Below are 23,777 nucleotides of genomic sequence, written 5' to 3' on the forward strand. Positions count from 1 at the left end.
CACCAAAATACCCAGATAAAAAGATATAAAATATACTATAGGTTATAAAATGCGAATACTTGATTATATGAATCACTCTTACAATAACGCGACATACTTATTCCAAAATAACATTATGCTCTTATTGGCCTTTTGTGGATGAAACCCAAATATTTTTTATTTCAAGATTTTATGAGATATTAAGGGTACCAAGTCTTTCACTAAAATGGCTATCACATTAGAGCACTATTTTTCTAGCTTTATTCCCTTCGTTTCTTTTTATCTGTAGTTTGATAAAGAATCGTAAATATAGGCAACAAAATGGATGGATGTCGAGTCGCATCCAGCCATTTATATCAACGTTTGCTTTAAACGGCTAAAGTTAGTAAGGATTTCGGCAAAGTTGCTTTGTCCCTTGATTTGTAACTTCAGCAAAGTGGGACGAGATCGAGAATTAATTGTCCCTCCGCCTTTTGGGATTCACTTGTCTCTGCCGATTCCTCAATTGATTATGACATTTCAAGAAATATATCTGGGTTGTGGGATGACTTTAATTGGGGAATTCGATTCAATTAGCAAGGATTATAACAGATTTTAGCAGATGTGAGCAGCATCATTGCCGGAATTTGTATACCAGCATATATTACTTCGATCGTCAATCGGCTTTCATTATTGCAAATCCACACGACTGCCTACCGCTATGTTGCATATTCCTATTGCTAAGAAATCATGATTATTACTGGTGGAAGGATCTCTTGTGAGTCCGCACGGGTAGTTATCACCACCCGTCTATTTCTGCAGTAAAGCAGTAATGAGATTCGGTTTGAAGGGCGGGGCACCCGTTGTAACTATACTGAGACCTTAGAACTCATATCTCAAGGTGGGTGGCGCATTTACGTTATTGATGTCTATGGGCTCCATCCAGTAACCACTTAACACCAGGTGGGCTGTGAGCTCGTCCACCCATCTAAGCAATAAAAAAAATGAAAAAAAATCGCAGTCATATAACTAAGATTTCGACAGTATCCAACAAAATGCGTTGGACTCCAGTAAATATTTAATACTAAGGCCGTAAGTTCACTTACCTCGCTATAGCAAAAGAGTGATATAAATCAGTAAAGAAAAAGAAAAATAATACAGTTCAATTGCAGTGAGTACAAAAGCGTGAAATTTACTTGTGCTGCCACTGCCTGCCCCTAATCTGTCGCTGTTATATAAATGAATTCTACATAACGTAAATCACTACTTTTTCCCTTATTTAATCGTTGAAAGTCTAACTACCACTATATGTACCATCGGATCGGAATCGCGACCCTCTGAGAAGATCCGGTGAGAAACTCAGTGGGTTATGTCTGTAAGCTTGTCCGCACGACGAACTCTTTGTCCGCAGCACCGGAGGAATCTACAAGACCAGTTTCTGGCAACCCTGGCTTTGCTTTTACCCCTTGCCTGGATCGGATATGGCACCGCATCATTAAGTAAGCTGTAGTGTCTTCTAATGCAGTGTGAGATAACAATCACTGAACTTAAAAAAGAGAGCAATGATATAAGATGTGGATTAAATGTGATAGATAATATGGATTTTAAAACAGCAACGAGTGGTATATACAAGCATGTTATGTCTATTTTTACCGCGAAGCATGTTTGAATATTACGCCAGTGAAATTTCACTTTGAGCATTTACGTAATTGTCTATAAGTTCTGGTTGCCACTTAATCACATATGGGAACGTGAATTGACAGCGTCTCTAGCACAGAGACATAAAAAAGCATGCTTTGAAATACCTTTTTCCATGCAATTGACAACATCTTGAATACTTACTAATGTCTAAAAACAAGAGCCTTATTACAGCCACCAAAAGCCTTTTAAATAACGTAAAAAAAAAAATTAACTCCCTAAACATTTCGTAAATAAAATTAAACACGGGTTAAATGGTGAAAAAATATTTACTTTTGCACTTGTTGCTTCACGTATTTTTTGCCGGGAAATGTCATTTGACTACACAAAAAGTAAACAAACAGAGCGCTCAAACAGATCTGGACGAATCTAGAGTCTCACTTGTAAAAATATTTAACACTAGCGACCCGCCCTCGCTTCGCTTCGGAAACATTAAAACACACATGAAACAAAAAAATAAATAAAAAAAAATGAAAAAAAGTAGCCTATGTTCATCAGGGACAATGTCGGCTTCTAATGGAAAATTTTTCAAATCGGTCCAGTAGTCTCGGAGCCTATTCGAAACAAACAAACAAACAAATCTTTCCTCTTTATAATATTAGCATAGATATAGATGATGTTAGGCACAAGTCAGTCGAGCATCACGTGGTGTGGATTTCGTGATGTCATCTAAATTTCGGATGTGAATTAATTTTGAACAACGATCTTTATATCGAACGTTTATTTTTCATGTTAATTTCCAAATATTATAGATACGATTTCATTATATTTTTGTTTATAATATTTTTACGCCAGTAAGAGTAACGCCATCTATCGCCGAATATTCGAACGAATATCGAAGGATCTAGTAGCACCTAGAACGCTCGAGAAGTACAACGCCATCTATTGTCAGGCAGCGGAAACACAATACATAAAATGTGTGGAGTATTCTCGACGATTGTAGGTATTTCGTCTCGACTATAAAAGCGTGACAGAGATGGCATGCAGTCAGTCAGTAATCGGAACTACTCGAAGCGAAAAAGCGAACGGATCACCTGAAGCGAAGCGGAAGAAGCAAATTGAGAGTTTCAAAGTATTTGTTGAGTGTTTTAAGTGTTGAATACAGTGTTAAGTTGTACTCTGGTAGAATTTTTATTTATCCCGAACCCCAGCGCGTAACAATATGAAGTTTAATAGCATTCTAAGCAAACAATAAAGGTGTCAAGTTAAGATCAGAAAGCGTTAAGCTAAGCTATGCCTCTGACGATGTTAACGTCGAGCAGTACTCATCTGTCAATAAGGTTTTTCTTTTCTTTTTTTTTTCCACAAGAGAAAATCGCCGGATCCCCGACAGTATGTGGGAGTCGAACCTCAACAATCAATCAACAACAGCAACAAACTCAAAAAAAACATTTTCATGCAAACCGCAAGAATTTACCACCATCAAAGAAATATTAGCTAGAAAACATGTAATCCCGCTGAAAATATACGCGTTCGTGTATTGTATAGAGCGCATCGATAATGACGCGTTTACATCATAGAACAACAAATGTAGATATTCCACTATTGTTTAGTTAGGTTTTCTTTTTCTTTTATTTATTGCTTGGATGTGTGGACGAGTTCAAAGCCCACCTGGTGTTAAATGGTTAGTGGAGCCCATAGACATCTACAACGTAAATGCGCCACCCACCTTGAGATATAAGTTCTAAGGTCTCAGTATAGTTACAACGGCTGCCCCATCCTTCAAACCGAAACGCATTACTGCTTCACGGCAGAGATAGGCACGGCGGTGGTACCTACCCGTGCGGGCTCACAAGAGGTCCTACCACCAATAAAAGTAGATAACACGAGTGACAAATGGCGCAGTGTCATCAACCCCACAAAAAGCACAGCCGTGCTCTTCAAAAGGAATCGCCCTGCCGACACCACGTCGAGTATCACCTCTTGTATTTGGCAAAATACCATTCCCGTCATAGCTCTCTTTACCCAACCTAAAATATATCTTGGGCCGATAATACTTACTTAGGTCACCCTCGACATAGGCATGACATTTCATCCCCACATACAGACAGTCTTTGACGAGTTCGCCTTCTTGTTCATAAACCAAGTCACGGGTTTAATACTACACGTGCTATTTACTTTTTTAAAGTTTTCTTCACAAGTGCTCACGATTGACGAGCCATTAGAATTTAACTTACATTATAACTGATATGAATGACGGTTGCGTTTAAAATGTTTAGTTCCTTCCAAGCTTATAAGGGAAATCCATCTACAAAATCATATTTGTTCTATGTCACCTTGAAAAGGAAAACCCGTAAAGACGTTTTCCCGTAGCGGATACGGACTGAAGGAAATTCAGTCGTAAAACCATCGAAATGATAACGCTATAAATAAGTTTGACTAGCGATCTCTGGGTATTTGTTCTAATAATATCAAGCTGACGTCCACTTTGGGTAGCACCAAGTTTTTCTCTTTTGAAGGCAGAGGAACTACACCTGATTATTACTAGTGACTGATGCACACTTTACTGGTGGTAAGACCTCTTGTGAGTCCGCGCGGGTAGGTACCACCACTGCCTATTTTTGCCGTAAAGCAGTAGTGCGTTTCGGTTTGAAGGGTGGGCATCCGTTGTAACTATACTTGAGACCTTAGAACTTATGTCTCAAGGTGGATGGCGCAGTTACGATGTAGATGTCTATGGGCTCCAGTAACCACTTAGCACCAGGTGGGCTGTGAGCTCGTCCAACCATCTAAGCAATAAATAAATAAAACACGGACATTTATAAAGCCAGATAACTAAGCCGTTGTTTGCAGCTAAAACCAGATCTGCGTTAGTCGATACTATAGCCAATAAACATCAAATATATCAACACCACCTATGAGGTCGATGAATGATAAGAGGTCGAAGCCTCAATTTTATTGTGTAGCGATCATCGTAGTCTTACAGCTGTAATGCATGAGGTCTTTGCGCTGAGAATATGGCGCTAGCCGTATGGCCTCACTTTACGACCCACAAACAAAACAGTTTAAGTTCAATTTGATATGATTCATTAATGTCAACTTCGAGTCGAGTGGTTAGTGATTTGGTCTATTGTATCGCGAATTTCTGGCTCGTTTCTTAGACTTAGCGAAGGCATTCGTTTCGGGTTAGCAATAATAATTTCACCATTAACTAGAACCTCGTTAAGACAAAACATTGATTGATAATTTTAGACCTTGTGTAATCAGACACCATTCTCAGATATAACATAAAATACTACTGGTGTCTTTCGTGATCCCCCAAATCTATATATATAAAAGAAAGTCGTGTTAGTTACACTATTTATAACTCCAGAACGGCTGAACTGATTTGGCTGAAAATTGGTGAGGAGGTAGCTTAGAACCAGGAGAAGGACATAGGATACTTTTTATCACGTTCCCATTGGGACGTGTCATAAAACGTGGTATAACAAAACGCAACTGATATGTAATAATAAAACGCAACTGACAGCTACACGTAATATATTCTATGGTTAAAGTAGAATTTTGAACTTGACCAGTTGATGTGTTTGAAACAAACCGTGTGGCGGAACAAAGTTCGCCGGGTCCACTAATATCTAATGAAGACTAAGCTAACACAGTCGTCATCGATGCTCTGACGGTGACCACAGATAATTGAAGATGAAGATTTTAACTATACTGAGATCTTAGAACTCATATATCAAGGAGGGTGGCAATATTTACGTTGTAGATGTCTTTGGGCTCCGGTAACCACTTAACACCAGGGTTGTGAGCTCGTCCATCCATACATGGAATAAAACATAATAGTTAAAAAAAACTAACAAAATACATTTTTATAGAAAATCCAACTAAAAAATAGAAAATAGATTTTAAATTTGAATTAAAAATTGTGTAAGAAAAAATTATTTTAATGTAAAAAAAGCGTGGGGTGATTTTCAGAATATTATCAAAATAACCCTTCTACTCATATCTGTTCATAAAATATTTATAACTACTGTTATCATGCACCCCACGCTTTTTTTTACAAAAAAATTATATATATCGACGCTTGAAAGGCAAACGTGACTAAGCGGCAATGCGTGAACTTTACAGCAGACTAATTTAAAGTTGAAATACCTGAAAAAAAATCTATTTTAACGAATCTAGCTCTAGGATTGAAATGATTTTAATAGACCTAGATAAATTTTTTTTTGCGTATCAAATATGGTTATTGCCTATCATTTATGTAGAAAGCAGTTATTGTCGCTTAGTCACCTTTGCCTTTCCAGCGTCGATATATATATAAGATCAGATTAAGACGACTTTTGAATCCAGCATCAATGTCGCTATCCACTGCGCGGAGGACAGGAGTGAATGGAGGAACATAGTCCTAACAAAAGTGTTCCGTAAAGGTCATGACCCTCAGCACTGAAGAATACAACGCACGGAGGAGGATATAACTAGTCAGGTCATAAGTATTGTCACACAGTAAAAACTTTTCTTTTAGAATGCTAGCCACAAAAAAATTTATTGAATTCGAATTTCGAATTGTTCATGAAAATAAAAATGTATACTTTTAGAATTTTACTCATTTTTAAATATGGAATGGACGCTTGAAGAAGACCGTGTTGCAGTTATTGCGTTGCATCGTTGCGGTTACGCGCCAATTCAAATTTTTAACATACTGAAAAATTTGAATATAACCAAAAGATTCGTTTATCGTACCATCAAACGATACAATGAAGACTCTAGTGTAGATGACAGGTCAAGAAGTGGTCGCCCTCGGTCTGTTAGGACTCCAGCAGCGATAAAAGCTGTGAAGGCGCGAATTCAAAGAAATCCCAAATGTAAGCAGAAACTGTTGGCCCTTCAGATGGGGTTAAGCAGAACCACGGTGAAAAGGCTGTTAAATGAAGACTTTACCGTAGAAGAGAGCTACAACAAACAAAATGATAAGGTGTACGCACACAGTAGTGAAGAAGCGAGCAACCGTATTCCGCGTGTCCAACGAGATCATTTTCCATCCTCGCTCATGGTATGGTTGGGAGTTTCTTATTGGGGCTTAACAGAGGTACATTTTTGTCAGAAAGGTGTAAAAACGAATGCAGTTGTGTATCAAAATACAGTCCTGACGAACCTTGTGGAACCTGTTTCTCATACCATGTTCAATAACAGGCACTGGGTATTCCAACAAGATTCGGCGCCAGCTCATAGAGCGAAGAGCACACAAGACTGGCTGGCGGCGCGTGAAATCGACTTCATCCGGCACGAAGACTGGCCCTCCTCCAGTCCAGATTTGAATCCGTTAGATTACAAGATATGACAACACTTGAAAGAAAAGGCGTGCTCAAAGCCTCATCCCAATTTGGAGTCACTCAAGACATCCTTGATTAAGGCAGCCGCCGATATTGACATGGACCTCGTTCGTGCTGCGATAGACGACTGGCCGCGCAGATTGAAGGCCTGTATTCAAAATCACGGAGGTCATTTTGAATAAACTTTAGTGTCATAAGAATCTATGTTTTGTTAAGTTCATTTTGGTATATGAATGGTTACATAATGAATAAACTTGTTTCAATTATTTTACATTAAACATGTGACAGAATTTATGACCTGACTAGGTCTATATATATATCAGTGTCTACATAGTTAATTATGTATAGCGTCAAAGAAATCTTGGCAATGCGTATTGACTTTAAATATACTAAAAAAAACTTTTGATCCGGAGAATCCCTTCTCTGTAACATATTATATGTATATGTTTTATGCGGTTCCGTATGAGGATCGGCTTTCGTTCCCACCTCATCGCATTTCCAGGGCGCCGTAAATACGGCCTTTGGTTAAATCTCATTTATTTCATGAATTATTCCGTTATAAGGTTCTTTGAATACTAATATATTGAACCCTATCTTCTTTATGTGGGAATGACGAGTTTGATATATTCCAGCTATAAAACCTGGGATATAGAAAGGGGATACAGGGCCTTATTATCGTATCTCTTTCATGAGCTCATTTGAAGGGCTCGCGTCCTAATAGGTCTAGAATCTAGAGTCTGAATGAAGGTCTATAAATTTGTGTCACATTTGATATGTAAAGAAAATTTTCGGCAAATATTTCTAAGGTATTTTTTATGTTCATAGCCTATCCGATAACAGTCATGCCATGAAGCAGTAATGCGTTTCGGTTTGAAGGGTGGGGCAGCCGTTGTAACTATACTGAGACCTTAGAGCTCATGTCTCAGAGTGGGTGGTGGCATTTGCATTGTAGATGTCTATGGGCTCCAGTAACCACTAAATACCAGTGGGCTGTGAGTTCGTCCACCTGTCTAAGCAATAAATAAAAAACATGCTGATTCGATTTTACTATATACTATTTTATTCTTTGGTATCTGAAGGTAGTCAAATGAAATGCAACTATGAAGTTAACAGGCATAATCAAATATGAGTTACAACTCAGTCATTTAGTACGATTTAGTAGAATACTGAAAGTTTAGGCGATTTATTACCGAATGCCACACACACGTGCGGTTTACATAGTCGGTTTTGTTTGGTACATGTCATAATCGGGTAGCGAATTGTTAAAAAGATTCAAATATAATTAATGCCTATTTACATATATAACTTAGATATTTGTTTAGACTAAAACCTAAAAATATATATTTCTAGTTCATAAAAATGTGTAAATTACATTTAAATGTTATCGTATATAACCGATACAGGAAAATTAGAAGTGGGCATATATCCGTAATGTAGTGGAGATACAAATGTAATAAAAAAGCTAGATTCCACCACGATAGCTCTTACTATTAATATTAAATAATATCCATGATGTATTTATTAATCGGACCACGCTATTCTTGAAAAATCTCGATTTTCCTAACGAAAAGTATACCAATGTGCATTTAGATTTTTTCTATCAAAACTAATATCTTGTTTTCCTATCTTAAATATATTATTTAAAAAAAAAAACAAGGTGAATATTGCACCTTAATTTTAGGATTTAGATCCCGATCTCTTAGATGCTCTTCGCAAGGAAAAACTTATATCACAGACTTACTTATATCAAACATATATCAGTCAGTAACCGGAAGTACTCGAAACGAAACAGCGAACGGAGCACCTGAAGCGAAGCGGAAGAAGTGAATTGAGAATTTTAAAGTGTTCTGTGTGTGTTCTAAGTGATAAATACAGTTTTAAGTTGTACTTTGGTGGAAGTAACAGCCCCCCAGCGCGTAACAATATTATAGTTAGAACAAGACAAGAAAAAGCATATCTATATTATTATAATATATAAAAATGAAATGCTGTTCGTTAGTCTCGCTAAAACTCGAGAACGGCTGGACCGATTTGGCTAATTTTGGTCTTGAATTATTTGTGGAAGTCCAGAGAAGGTTTAAAAAGTTGATGAATATGAAAACGCTAGGAATTAAATATAAAATAAAAAATTTGGTTTCCCTTTGATGTGTTCCCCGTCGGACGGATTCCTTTTGTTTGTTTTAAGTTTATTTTATACAAAAGTTTAGGTATTTTATTTATCGATTGAGGCACTACGAAGTCTGCCGGGTTAGCTGGTTCTTTATAAAACAGCTGTCAGCTTATACATTAGACACGGGACAAGTAGGTCATCGATTAGCGGTTACCGCCTTATAATAATTCACGGCCTTGCTAGCTGATTGGCGAGGCCCCTATCTGCTTAGTACAGTCGCCACGGGATTTACTATACGATTGTGTTCCATTTACATTACTAAGGGATATGTGTATCTAGTAACATGTTGGTTTTTATTTCACGCACGCATTTATATATTGGTAACGTCATTTAGGTCTGATATTAAAAGATTTTACGCATCTATAGAACCTCATTTGAGATTGCTACATCAGAATTTATATTATCTGTGACACTAAAAAAGTTACCGCCAAAAGTTGAACTAGTCAAAAAAGTGGAACCGCATGAAATGCTGTGAAAATAAATTTTACTAATTAATGCGATAATTAGTAGTATCGCGTGTTTGTTTAAGTACATACACCGTTTTCGATAGATAAAGTTATGACGTCGAACACATGAGATTGCTATCATCAGACACATGTAGGTACAATTATCTTCATGCATTTCCCCTTAAGATACGTCTTTGGCGTCTACTATGGCGCTTATCTGTGGCGTTTCGTAAACAGCTAGCTAGCTTAATAATCTTCTTTAATAATTTTATGGCTTTTGCATTATTATTTTTTGTTACTTTAGTGTTTCATCAGCCTTAAATATGTAATGACAGTAGTTTATTGACTGCTTAGCATTGACTGTGGGAAAATGAAACAAAGCCGCTGGACGTAGCTTCTCGAATCCTACCACTGAGCTTTCAGTTATTATCCAACTTGTTACGGAGACTTTATTTCATCCCACCTCATCTCGTATCATTTAATTTCATCCCAATTGATTAAAGTCTCAAATCATTTCAACTCTCATCGCTCTATATAATTTTTCATAAAACTGATTATGTAAATATGCACAACTGAAGATTTTTATAAACTCGACACTGACAATAATAGCGATGCAAGAAGTCAATTGCCATACTTAAAAAAAATAAGAGGAAGACTGTACAATTCACAACTAACCACAGATGAATCAGGTGGTAATGGATGATGTCTTTCGTGAGATGAGTCCAATTTTCTTACACTTTCTTACACTTCTACGTAATAATGACAATCATAGAAAAATCTGGAGTAATTTATAATTTTGACAGCGGGGCAGGCTGAATGTTCTCACTTTGTTGTTGCGACTGTTGTCTTACTGAGTTGCGACAAGTAGGTTTGTTTTTAATATTTTTTTATTGCTTAAGTGGGTGGGCAAGCTCACGGCTCACCTGGTGTTACGTGGTTACTGGATTCCATAGACATCTACAAAGTAAATACCGCCCACCTTGAGACATGAGTTCCAAGGTCTCCGTTTTTACCGTACTACGACCGCCCTTCCCTTCGAACCGAAACGCATTACTGCTTCACGGCAGAAATAGGCAGAGTGGTGGTACCTACCCGTGCAGACACACAAGACATCCTAGCACCAGTAAAAGAAAGTAGTAGGTATAGAAATATAATCAGATTCAAGTTTTTACTTACACCACCAAAATATTGACACTTACTAGGTAACTTATCATACAGTCCTTTAGCTTGAACGAATTTGACAACGAAATTCAGTTACATATTTTAGCTCGTGGTTTCACCGACGAAGATAAATCTATCAACTCAAACGTTTACTTAGGACACATTTTTTATTCACATCGCGGCCTGCTCAATGTTTGAGCACAATTTAGTTGCTGTAAGGTGGGCATGACCCAAGTTGTGTAGTGAGGGTTTTCTTTGCCTACCTGTCAGTAGTCTCGAAAGGCTATTCTGGCTTTATCATGACTGAGTGACGAGATCACGAGGTTAAGCCTGAAAGGATTTGCTAACATCTCATTTTCTCGCATTAAAAGTGTATAATCTCAAAACTTACTAATTTTACAGGAGAAGGTTTTAAAGGTTTATTTAACATGTGATATTTTTAATATTAATCATCTATGCAACATTAATTTTTTACCAGTTATCTGTCTTTTAATGTAAGATAAAATTATGTATTAATTTTGTTAATAGCAGTAAAGATATAGGTAAATTTAAAAAAAAAAAAAAAACTACGCTCTTTTGACAGTATTTATGAGAAAAATAATGGTGATACCAAATTATTCCGCATATTAACCCAATTTCGAATATTTTTGGAAATTGTACACTTTTAATGCGAGAAGACGATATGTCCTAGCGAGAGCAGGGTGCTTCTGCGATTCTAACACCGGATCAAATCGCGACCCGCTAAGAAGAAGACAATTTATGGCGGCTACGACAAGAGTGTTATCGTCCGTGCCGCTTTCTCGGAGAAGCGTTCTGACGCTGCCTTTAGATACTTAGGGATGATTCTAACTCCAAGCCCTTGTCAAAATAATCATCGAAGATTTTTTTTTACATAATAATATGTTCTGTTCACGAGTTGGTTCACTCCTAAGACGTTTGTAATAACAATCTTTCGAAAAAAATTATGCCTGTTAATATATTGTTCGGTGATTAATATAGTTTCGATAATTGATCGATTTGTATTTTATGTTCTAATGTTATGTTTTGAGCTAAAGATAAGACATAATTAAAAAGAGAGTATTAAATCAAATTTACTGCGCTGATCCTATGTATGTATTTTATATCATCATCATGGCATGTGTTCTTGAAACTATAGTAATAATTACCAGTTTCGTAAGGGTAAATCAGGATTATGTCCTGATAGTGCATATTAACAATTACACTTTTTTATTAATATTTTTCCAAGATACTTTGCAATACCGTACTTCATGCTACTTACTTTATGAAGTGATGAGCTTTCTGCATAAACTTTAAATCTCAAAACAAACAGGGTAACAATTTGAAAAACATCGATTTTTCTGTATTTTTATTTCAGACCAGACAATATATCAAGAAAATTGTAAATCTTGATTTTAAAACGACGAAGTTTCATATGACCGTTCTTTTGAGCCCTAGGGATGAATTAATAAATAAATAAAACATTCCTTTTTGGATGCTTACACTATAAAAGTTTATAGCATTTCCTTAGACCCTGCGTTGACGAATTATCAGCGTAATGACAAGTAATTAAATATATACAGATGATAACATGGATTTAGCTGCCAAAAACATACACACAGGAAAATGGGAACTTTGTACGGATACTTGTCGTTCAACATCAAGCTTTAGAAGCTCACTCTTTAGGATAATTATCATATGAGTGTCTACTGTTGAACAATTAATTCTCTTTTTATTATATTTTTTGGACAATGTATATTTTACGAACGTATTCTACCAAGCATACAGATTCTTGCACTAATCTCAATACGACGGAGTATTCGAAGCGTCCGTAATCCAATGGATAAGATTGAAACCACAACTGTATTACCAGAATGCATTTAGAAGAATACAAATATAACTAGGATAGTGGTATATGGATGCAGGCAGCGCAGGACCGATCTTTGTGGCGAGGCTTGGGGGAGGCCTATGTCCAGCAGTGGACGTCTGTGGGCTGATAATAATATATATTATTATAATAATAGTGGTGTCAATTAAAAACACTAAAAATAAAAAATAAAAACGTTATAAAATATTAATCAAAACCCAAATGAAAAATACATCTAGCACCGAAATCACGAATAGATATTCGATGAGTTTTCTTGTCATCCCCGAGGCCTTCCAATTGCTCCAACTTTCCGACTTCACAAATTTCCCTCCAAGTCTTTTCTATTTCCCTCGTCGAAAAGTCAGGCGTGCCTATTTATCACACACCCGCTGAATAAAAGATGTACGTACGAGGTCGGACGGACCTCCATGTATATATTATTTTAGCGTGAAAATTTTGAATTTATATTACAGATTAATGATAAAGTTTGGATTTTATTTTGCACATTATAATAAACGGTATTCCAATAGGACTAAGGCTGACTCTATAAAATATCTTAGTTGTTAGAGTAGGGAATTGGTATCGCAAGTAACCTCAGCAAAAACATCCAACAAGTTCACCAACATGTGCTTCATCTATCTAATCCTTGTGTCACTGAAAATCATTTCATACATCACAAGTCCTATACTAATATTTGGATTCGCTTCGACGCTCGCCAACATTGTGTTCAGATTATTTACTCTGTACCTGACCAGACGAGGGTCATATTAACTCTAGCCAGTGATTTAACATTAGCATCAATATCGAAAATTTGACTATACATCAATTACAGTACATAAAATTCGAGCGCTGTAAGAAAATAATTAATTACAAAGAGGAATAGAAGAATTTTAATGATAATTTATTATTTAATTTATAATTATTATTAAATCTTGTAGAAAGAAAGGTAAATATATATTATATTCCAATAATGTAAACAGTAGGTGACCAATAGGATCAGTGTTATATGTCCAAGGATACCTTTATATTTCTGTGTATAAATTTACCAGATACTTATAAAATTTTCAGTAGCTTCTTAACTTCACCTTGGACCTCTATTATTACCAGTATTTTACTAACAAAGTCGACTTCCATCAAAGCTGATACACCTGACAGCATTATCCTTTTTAAATTAGATTCCTTAAAAAACGGTACCAATAATGCCATTGTCATTTTTCCGAAACCATTGTGGAGTCCGAAGTTTATTTAACTTTGTTCAGGTAAACCTTTTTTTTTCTCATCCTTAACAAAGGACAAAGTAATAAAGGGTTTTTTGAATGGCACGTGTCTTATTTCGGCCAGTTTTTGTAAAACGATTTTGTTTCATGTTCTATAAAAAAATTCTCATTAAATTCCGAACTCTTTGACTATAAAATCTCTTTTGATTTAATGAAGTAAACGATGAAAGAATCAGCTTTGAATGCAACTACCTGTCATCCTATTTTCAAACTTTTTCAGCTTAACTTTAAGCTTGTCTTGACCGCTCGTAGTTGGAATAGCCCCTTAGGCTACTAACGGTTAGTTGGGACAAAAATTCAGGTAGAGAAAAAGGCTTTCCTTTTTGAAAATGAATATTTTACACAAAATACACCAGCCAAATAATTAAAAAGTGGTTACCATGTCACAAGAACATTAAGTACTCTAAAATCCTAAAATCTGCAAAGTTTTAAGTAGACAATGTATTGATTGTGCTCCTGGCATTGCTAAGATCCACGGTGGCTAAATCATCAGGTGAAAAGAATAGAATATCTGGGATATTCTTACTCCTAAAAACTTAATGTAACGTAACGTAAAAACTATACCGTGCTTTCATTTAATCTTTAATTTCAAAGCTACCTGATACCCTTATTGCATCACCAGCTTCAAGCTTTCCTTAGATATTACTCTCAAAGTACTAAAGCGAATCGAAAACAAACCGAAATGTCATAAAATCTAAAAGTATTAGTAAAGCAGCGTTGCAATGTTCCTTGAAATGTCCGACGCGAGTAGACGTCATAATGTCGAATCCGATCTGCGTCGCCTTTAGGATTTTCTTGCATGTCTTCCCTTGCTTTATTAGAGGATTCCAGTACGCGTTGGTGCGGATAAAGATTTTTACCCGGTAAATAGAGAAACAGTATGTAACATTTAATCTTTGCGTGACATAATTATACTAACGACTATTTTTATTGTTTAGATGGGTGGACGAGCTCACAGCCCACCTGGTGTTAAAAGTGGTTACTGGAGCCCATAGACATCTACAACGTGAATACGCCACCCACCTTGAGATATAAGTTCTAAGGTCTCAAGTATAGTTACAACGGTTGCCCCACCCTTCAAACCGAAACGCATTACTGCTTCACGGCAGATATAGGCAGGGTGGTGGTATTTACCGGCGCGGACTTACAAGAGGTCCTACCACCAGTAGAACTAGATAGAAAGTAGACTATCTTCAAATAAACTCCTAGAAATAGTATAAACAGTGTATATAGTTACGTATGTAGTAGTTACGAGTTAATAGTTTTTGTTCATTCAAAGTAGTAATTAAAATCGAGATATTTTAGAACTCTAATGCCGCTTAATGTCTCTATCTTTGAACGAGTGGCCAAAGTTTAAGTGATATATCTATATATTAATACGTGAAGCAAAAACTTTGTATCCCTTTTTACGAAAATTGCGCGGACGGAGGAGTATGAAATTTTCCACACTTATAGAGAATATAGAGAAGAAGTGCACAATGCTACTATTTTTTAAAAATAATGCATAAAAGATACATTAAATCAACAAAGAAAACATTACACACACTACATACCATGTATTTGACGCACACACGCATGCATACTATTTATTGTCAAACTTTTGTTCTTGACGTCTGTGGTCAAATTGAGAATAGATTAAATATTGTTTGTCTTTGTTAATATTTTTTTATAGTGTAGCTTTGGCGAAATTTATGATTATAGAAGTATAAAATACAATCATAATAGTGTAAAAACTTACAATTCCAATTAATTATAGTCGAATTTCGACTACTGCGGGACCTCTAGTTATTTTTTATAGAGCGTAGTGTAATGTTTAAAAAAAATTAAAATCTAATTATTTTGATGTTTATAATTTATGTTGGTATTATTTGAAATTGTTTCTGTTCTTGTAATTAAGATTAATATTTTTGTGATCGTCAAACTTGTAATTTTAATTATGGGTAGGCGTAATAAAGCTGTATGAAGTCGCGTATGTCATGGCCAGCGAACATCGAGTCATTCCATTCTCTAGTTGACAGCGGTCGTACGTGGTGGTCGTACACACTAATTGATTCTAACTCTATTATTATAAACCCAGATTTTTATAATATATTAGCATTGCTCTATTGATCATTAAAATAGTGAATATTCAACATTACAGCCAACATAATTCAACCTTTTTTGAATTTCAATGCCCATTATGGACTCCTATGCTGATGGGTTTACAGATCCACAATCAAACGCGATAGTGCGGCCCCCGACACCTCCATAAATTAGGAATTGCTAATTTCCATGAACAACAACAATTTATTCCATACAGTAAGCTGTTGTAAGACATTCAACCGTATTTTTGATAAAAACAATTTCGGCGGTGCATGCACAATGTCCATTGACTTGTCCATATCAATTAATCTACTTAATCTAGAGTAGATCTAGTAGATTTTGAGGCAGTCTTCTTCTGAGTCTTCTTGTAGTCATTTGGTTGTCCATTAAATGCTTAGCAAGGTTATTCGGAGGGGCTTCCAATCTTACATAATAGGCTTTAGCTCGATGGATTACTTCATCTTTGACTATGGATTACTTCATCTTTGACTTTTCTTATGGAAGATCATAATGGATTCTTTCATTTGTAACATACCATGGTGCGTTCACTATCATCCTGAGCGTTTTTGATTGAGAGGCATTGCTAATTTCCATGAACAACAACAATTGAAGAAAATTACAAATCAGTCGATTTAGGATTGGCAAAAAAATCAAAATATTCAATACCCCTTGTCTTTGTTTTGACTTTGTCATATTGTTGCGCCCTATCTCCGCGTCGAAGACGGTAACTTAGCTTACTTTACTTTGGTGACGAAATGAGATTTACTTATTGCGCGTACAAAATTGCCTTGTAAAACATCGTTACGTGGTTTAACTGAAAACTTTCTTCAATAAAACTTTGTGTCTTACTCAGCCTTATGGAAATACCTTACACGTTTGGGCTAAAGGGTTGTTCGGAAACACGTAGCATAAGCTCTGTGATTGAAAATTCCATTAGCATCTGGGAACATTTTTGTTTTTTGTCACTTTATTTTAGAAAAATACTTTTTAGAGTTAAGAGGCAAAAGCGGATCTATCTAAAAGGTAATCAATTATTACGCAATGTCATTTTGACACTTGTCATTTTGACACTTCAACACTGGAAAGGTTATGTCACAATTCTGCTTACCGTTAAACTATACAATTGGGACTAGGACCTCATGTCTCAAGGTGATTGGTGGCACTCACTTTGCATTATCTATGGGTCCTGGTAACCAGCTACAAACAGCTACAACTCGCCAAATAATCTAGAGCAATAATAAATATATTCATGATCGTCGAAAAAGGTTTTTAGTAAAACACCGGTTCGTCGGTGGAGCGAGGCCAGGCAAATTACGCGGAAGCCAGCAGAGATAGGCGCGGGAATCGCGGCGAAAAACAAATTGGCGAATAGAAAATTGAAATTCTGTTATGATATGGTTTGGGGCGGCGCGGAATATCAATTTCGGCTTTGTTGTAGCTGGGTGTATTACTTTTCGAACGGCGCGTAGTTTAACGTAAATGGAGTATTTGTTTTTTGGAATTGCGTTCAAATGTGCATATAGATGATTCAGCCCTGTGTTGCTGCGCGGCGTGGTCTAGAAAAAGAACCTGCTTTTCTTTCAGTATGTGGTGTGAGGGGAACAATGGAATTCACAAGTGAATGAGTAGCATTAATTCAATATACTCCGGTCGCTAACTGACATCTAAGTATTGACGATAGGACGTATTGTGAACACGTACGGGTGAGTTGCACTATTCTGCTTATTTCTGCCGCAGAGTGATGCATCCTATTTTGAAGGCTAGGATAGCGGCTATGCAATAAATTTCAAACTTCGATCTAATGTCGCAATGTGAGTGGTAGCATTAAAGATTGTCCATGAGCATCAGGGACAACCTATAGCGGATTGGCAGGCAAGTTGTATACCAATTTTATATAAAATATAAATTTGACAATTATGTTCTTCTGGGCCACAAATTACTCCAAATTAACGTTAATATTTCAAAATCTAATTAACATCGACTCATTGCCCCACTACACACCATTGAGTTAATCATGCGGAAACAAGACAAACTCTCAGCATCCGTAACATGAGATGGCATTGATAGGGGATTAAATTTAAATTACTTTAATAGTATTTATTCGAGAATTCGTCATAAAACACTCTAACCTTTAATATAATTTGAGGACTAATTATGAATAAATTGTTTGATCTTTGACCTTTTGTGAACATCGAAATAATGAGTTTCGTGTAACCAAATTACAAAATCATTCTCCACTTTGAAGTCGACAAACGGTCGCTATTGAGAAGGACTTAATTATATAAAGTAATTGTAATAGCGATCGTATTGGTTTCGTTTATCGATAACGAGTGCTAAAGACTGAACAAGTGATTTTTTTTTTATTGCCCTTGTAGGCAGACGAGCATACGGCCCACCTGATGGTGAGTGGTTACCGTCGCCCATGGACTTCAGCAATGCCAGGGGCAGAGCCAAGCCGCTGCCTACCGTTTAATATGAGCCAAGCTCCACAAGCCTCGTTTGAAGAAGGACATGTCATAGCGCTCGGGAAACACCGTGGAGGGGAGCTCATTCCAAAGCCGGATGGTACGATGGTACGTGAATATACGTATCATTTTTGTCATGTAAAACTGACTGACTTCCGTGCGCGATGTTAGTGGTAGTGGTAGTAATGTGACCTTCTAAGCGAAAATATTCCTCAGGGGTAAGCGGTTCAGATATACCCCAGGAATTGTAAGTACATTATGGTAACTATTAATAATGACGTGAATTTGAAAGCAGGAAATATGATTATTTGTTTTATTACTGATGGTAGGACCTGGTGTGAGTCCGCGCGGGTGGGTACCACTACCCTGCCTATTCCTGCCCTGAAACAGTAATGCGTTTCGGTTTGAAGGGTGGGGCAGCCGTTTTAACTATACTTGAGACCTTAGAACTTATATCTCAGGTGGGTGGCGCATTTACGTTGTGGATGTCCATAGGCTCCAGTAACCACTCTTAACACCAGGTGGGCTGTGAGCTCGTCCACCCATCTTTTAATCCGCCTCCTCACGTGGACTTCCTCATAATGAAGGATCAAAATTCCCCAGATGAGAGAATGATTTATCTTCAATTATGCTCTCAATTTCTGTCTGTCCTTGTCATCATAGATAGTTCTATGCTTGAGCTTGAGAGGAATTGGGAGGACAGAAGTTTGAGAGATTTTTTTCGGACCATCTTATCGGATTACCACCTCTTAGATTTGGACAGATCGTTATAGCTATACCTATATATCATAAAAATAGAAAATTTCACGAACTTCAATAACAAGAGCGTACATTATTAACCCTCAAATTTTCAACCAATGAATACCTGTTTAATTTAGTCCTTTCAAACTCTCATTTAAGATCTCCGTCGACAATTTTCTATCTGCTCTCAAATTACAAATCCTAATTTGGATTCTAAAATCAGCTGAGAACTCTTCGATCTAAAATTCAAATTGGCAAACTCGACTTGGCTACCGGATATCCTATCTGTCGTGAAGCTACTAAAACTTGGATAGGCCGTGTTGAATTAGTAGTTCTTGTGTCTATGAATAAATAATTTTAGTATTTATTTTGAGCTAAATGAAGTGATGAGGTTAACGCAATGTAACCGGGCAGTATTAAAGTGGGTGGTGAACCAATGAGGTAGACCGACACCCTGGTCAAAATAGACGGTAAGGACTTGACGCGAAAGGCAAGAGACCGAAAAAAGTGGAGTGCATATCAATAGACCTACACTCAGCATTATGTGGACACAGGTTGAGGAAGAAGAAGCCGGACAATACAAACTTTCTCTGACTTCGAAAATTTCGCTAAATATAATATTTCGTGGCTCCATGTTGGAAGCCCGTTGGCCACCTGCGTAAGGAATGCAAAATTAAATCAATTGCAAGAAGTTAAAGAAACTGAATTAAGTTTTCGGCGAGCGAACCGTAACGAACCGAGTTAAACGGCGAAGATTTGTACAAATTTCTAGGGGTCCTTTCTTTTGGTTTAGACCAGTTGATAAGCTTATGACCTACCGATACTTTTGTATCACATACGAGCCGTTCTCCCCCAATTGACGCCATATGATTGCAACTGTTGGTTCTACAGCACTCGTCCAGCGCGTTGATGATCAAAAGCATGAAGCCCTACGCGTAGTTTCTCCTGTGTTTACAGCCGTAGCGACCTACCTATTTTTAAGGTATAAGCGACAAAGTAAAAAGTAAAGCCCCAGTGATTGATAAATTAAAGAGCGGACGGTTAGCGTGGTATGGACATGTGTTGCTTAGAGAGGAGATGCATGTGACTAGGTGATGTATAGAAATATTAGTGCAAGGTAAAAAGGGAAGGGGTCGACTGAAAAAGACATGGATGGATTGTGTGAATGACGACATGAGAGACACGAGAGACATTTAGCTGTAGGTAGCGGCTTGGCTCTGCCCTGAAGTCCATGAGCGACGGTAACCACTCACCATCAGGTAGGCCGTATGCTCGTCTGCCTACAAGAGCAATAAATAAAAAAAAGAGAGAGAGAGAGAGAGAGAGAGGAGTGAGTGTTGAGACGACGGCTGATAGAAGAGAATGGAATAGAAAAATTCGCTGTGCCGACCTGTTCCTAAGATAAGGTGGAGACAAAGAAGAAGAAGCGACAACATGATTACTGCTACTCCTCTAAAAATATGAAGTCAATCTTGGAACCAGAAACTATGGATGCCTCATAGCAGAAATAAGGTCAATAACGTAGTGTTTTTCTATAGAACATTATACATACTTATGTATAATACATATATGGAATTTTATGAAAACTACTCTGTCTGTATTCACGTCAATTTGTTCCAAAACTTATTTTAATGTGTTTAATGAATTGTGAATTTAATGAATTCTACAAACCTACAGAATTAAAGTCAAAGTTTCAAGTGCGTTCAAATTATACAGAACCCGCACAGCACAGCGAGAGTCCCCCTTGGCAAGTTTTCTATTTCATTAGACCGCCGAGCGTCAGGCCTCTGTGACAATTACGCGAGTGCGGCCGCTACTAATTGCTCACTTTTAATTTTAACGAATGAGTCTGTCACAATAGACGTTGTTCTTGTTAATGCAACATTATTTCTGTTGGAAACGGATATTAAATATTACGAAAAAATACAAATACTTATCAGGAAGGCAATGTAGCAAGCGATTTTGTTGAAAATTAATTTAATTTAGCGATAGGACAGATGGGTATTTGATTGTTTCACTAAAATCATTTTAAATGCTTTGTCCCATTATTTCTATTATCGTTTTTTTGTGTTTGTGATGAAAAGCAGTGATAGCGCCAAAACAATTCACACTTGATTACGTTGTAAGCAGCCAAAAACTAAAGTACAAAAATACTAAAATTTGACGTTAGAGCGACCGAACTCAGCCTAAAGTATTTTAGGGCACAGACATAGCCGACAGGAGATTTTCAAGAATTTTTTATCAATCGTTTTTCTCAGTTATTCCCTCATCGCCTTTCACCTTTTTTATTGCATAGAAGAGTGGACGAGCTCACAGCCCACCTGGTGTTAAGTGGTTACCGGAGCCCATAGACATCTACAACGTGAATGCCGCCATTTGAGATATAAGTTTTTTAAGGTCCTACCACCAGTAATACGCAAATTATAATTTTGCGGGTTTCATTTTTATTACACAATGTTATTCCTTCACCGTGGAAGTAAATCTTGAACATTTGTTAAGTACGTATTTCATAAGAAAAATTGGTACCCACCTGGGATTTTACCTCCAATTCATTCACGACATAGCCTTCATTCTCTCCCAACTGCCCACTCGACTCGGCCTCTACAGGACATTACTAACCGCATCAGCCCACGCCAAACTGGCCACTTCTTGCACCCGTTACAAAATATTTCCTAACCCCGGTCAGCTAATTTTCATTGCCTCTGTTTTGTTTTCATCGAATATAGAACGATAAATCACTATCCAGTTCAAACCAAGAACTATCTTGTTGTTTAAAGAAATTTAATGCATTAAGAAAGCTTTCGCCGACGTTCAGCATAAAAATACACCCTTCTCTGAAGTTTTTCAAAGGACCCGAAGCCTAATGGATAAGACGTAACATCGAGTGATATTACTGTTATGGGTAAAAATATTACTTACCACAAGCAAATACGTAGCTAAAGGCTGTAGACGATTTAATTTTTTTTTTTTTTATTGCTTAGGTGGCTGGACGAGCTCACAGCCCACCTGGTGTTAAGTGGTTACTGGAGCCCATAGACATCTACAATGTAAATGCGCCACCCACCTTGAGAAATAAGTTCTAAGGTCTCAGTATAGTTACAACGGTTACCCCACCCTTCAAACCTAAACGCATTACTGCTTCACGGTAGAAATAGGCGGATTGGTGGTACCTACCCGTGCGGACTCACAAGAGATCCTACCACCAGTGATTTAATTCCGCGATGAAAGAATCGTGTAATAATAAAGAAACTTGCTAAAAATTTTGTATTTACTAAGCGTATTCTGAGCCGCCATGGGAAGCTGTCTACATATTACCCTTCTAAAATTGCGGACATACTTCTGAGCGGGAATTCACCATTCTGCGACATTTAAAATGGCATTTTGTTCTAAAATTACACACATATACGTTCTGTGAATAATTATTAGGGATTTGAAATTGTTTCATAGCAGAGGTTCTATGTAGAAAACTCTGCTCCGATGCGAGGATAAAGTAAAAAGGATATGACTATTACTCCCAGTACGTCCAACATAAGGTATAAAAAATATAGAGCACTATAAAAACTGAGACCTAAGAACTCATGTCTCAATGGATGACGGCATTTACATTGTAGGTGTCTATGGGCTTTGGTAACTACTTAACACCAAGTGAGCCATGACCTCGTCCACCCATTTAAGCAATAAATAAGTAAAAACTATTAAGCTATTGCATAGCCTTTATCGTGGGCTTTGAGCGCGGCGACTGAATCAAGAAATTTCGTAACGAAAATAACCTGACACCCCCACTACGCCTACTATGTAGCTCGCGTTCAACTCATTAACACGTTGCGCTTGTGTAGTGTTTGTGAATAAGCGCGCGGCGTGACGTCGCACTGCCGCATGCACATCATGAAAAGTCTGCCCATCTCTCCCTCGCGCGGTCTAGGTTATGAGTGTGAAGGGGACAGTTAATGTTTTGCTTTTGTTAATGTTTATAAATATAGCGTGGTATTATTTTATTGTTGTTTTAATATTAAATTATTATTGTCGATTTATAATTGCATAAGTTGATAAAAAATGCTATGCAATAGCTTTACCGCGGCAGTCTCCGAGTGCCACACGTGTTTTTTATTCCTCCCACTGCACGAAAGGCCCTTGGTATATTACACTAAAGTTTTCTTATCCGTGTTTCCTATTTCAAAGGTACCGTCTCTCATCAGAAGAGTGCAGAAATCATGCTAGTGGATCGAAGGTCCAATTGTTATTGTTCTGAACGGTGATGTAAGATTTCTTAATACCGTCATCGGCGCAATTCAGAGGTTCACCCGATTTCTTCGATTCTTTAAAAGATACCGTCGCAAAATAATATTGAATATTGGTTGATAATAAAAAAACTTACATAATCTATATATTCATACGTGAAGCAAAAACTTTGTACCCCTTTTTACGAAAATTGCGCGGACGGAGGAGTATGAAATTTCCCACACTTATAGAGAATGTAGCGAAGGAGTGCCGAATGGTAATTTTTTTTTTAATTATGCATTAATAATACATTTAAGCCTTCGTCAAACAGAACGCGTAATTAGCGCGCGTCATAGCGCGGCGTCAGTTTAGCGCTCTGACGCGAATTACGCGTTCTGTTTGACGAAGCCTTAAATCAACAAAA

This window comes from Bombyx mori, chromosome 14, assembly GCF_030269925.1.
Source record: "Bombyx mori chromosome 14, ASM3026992v2".
Classification (NCBI taxonomy): Eukaryota; Metazoa; Arthropoda; class Insecta; order Lepidoptera; family Bombycidae; genus Bombyx; species Bombyx mori.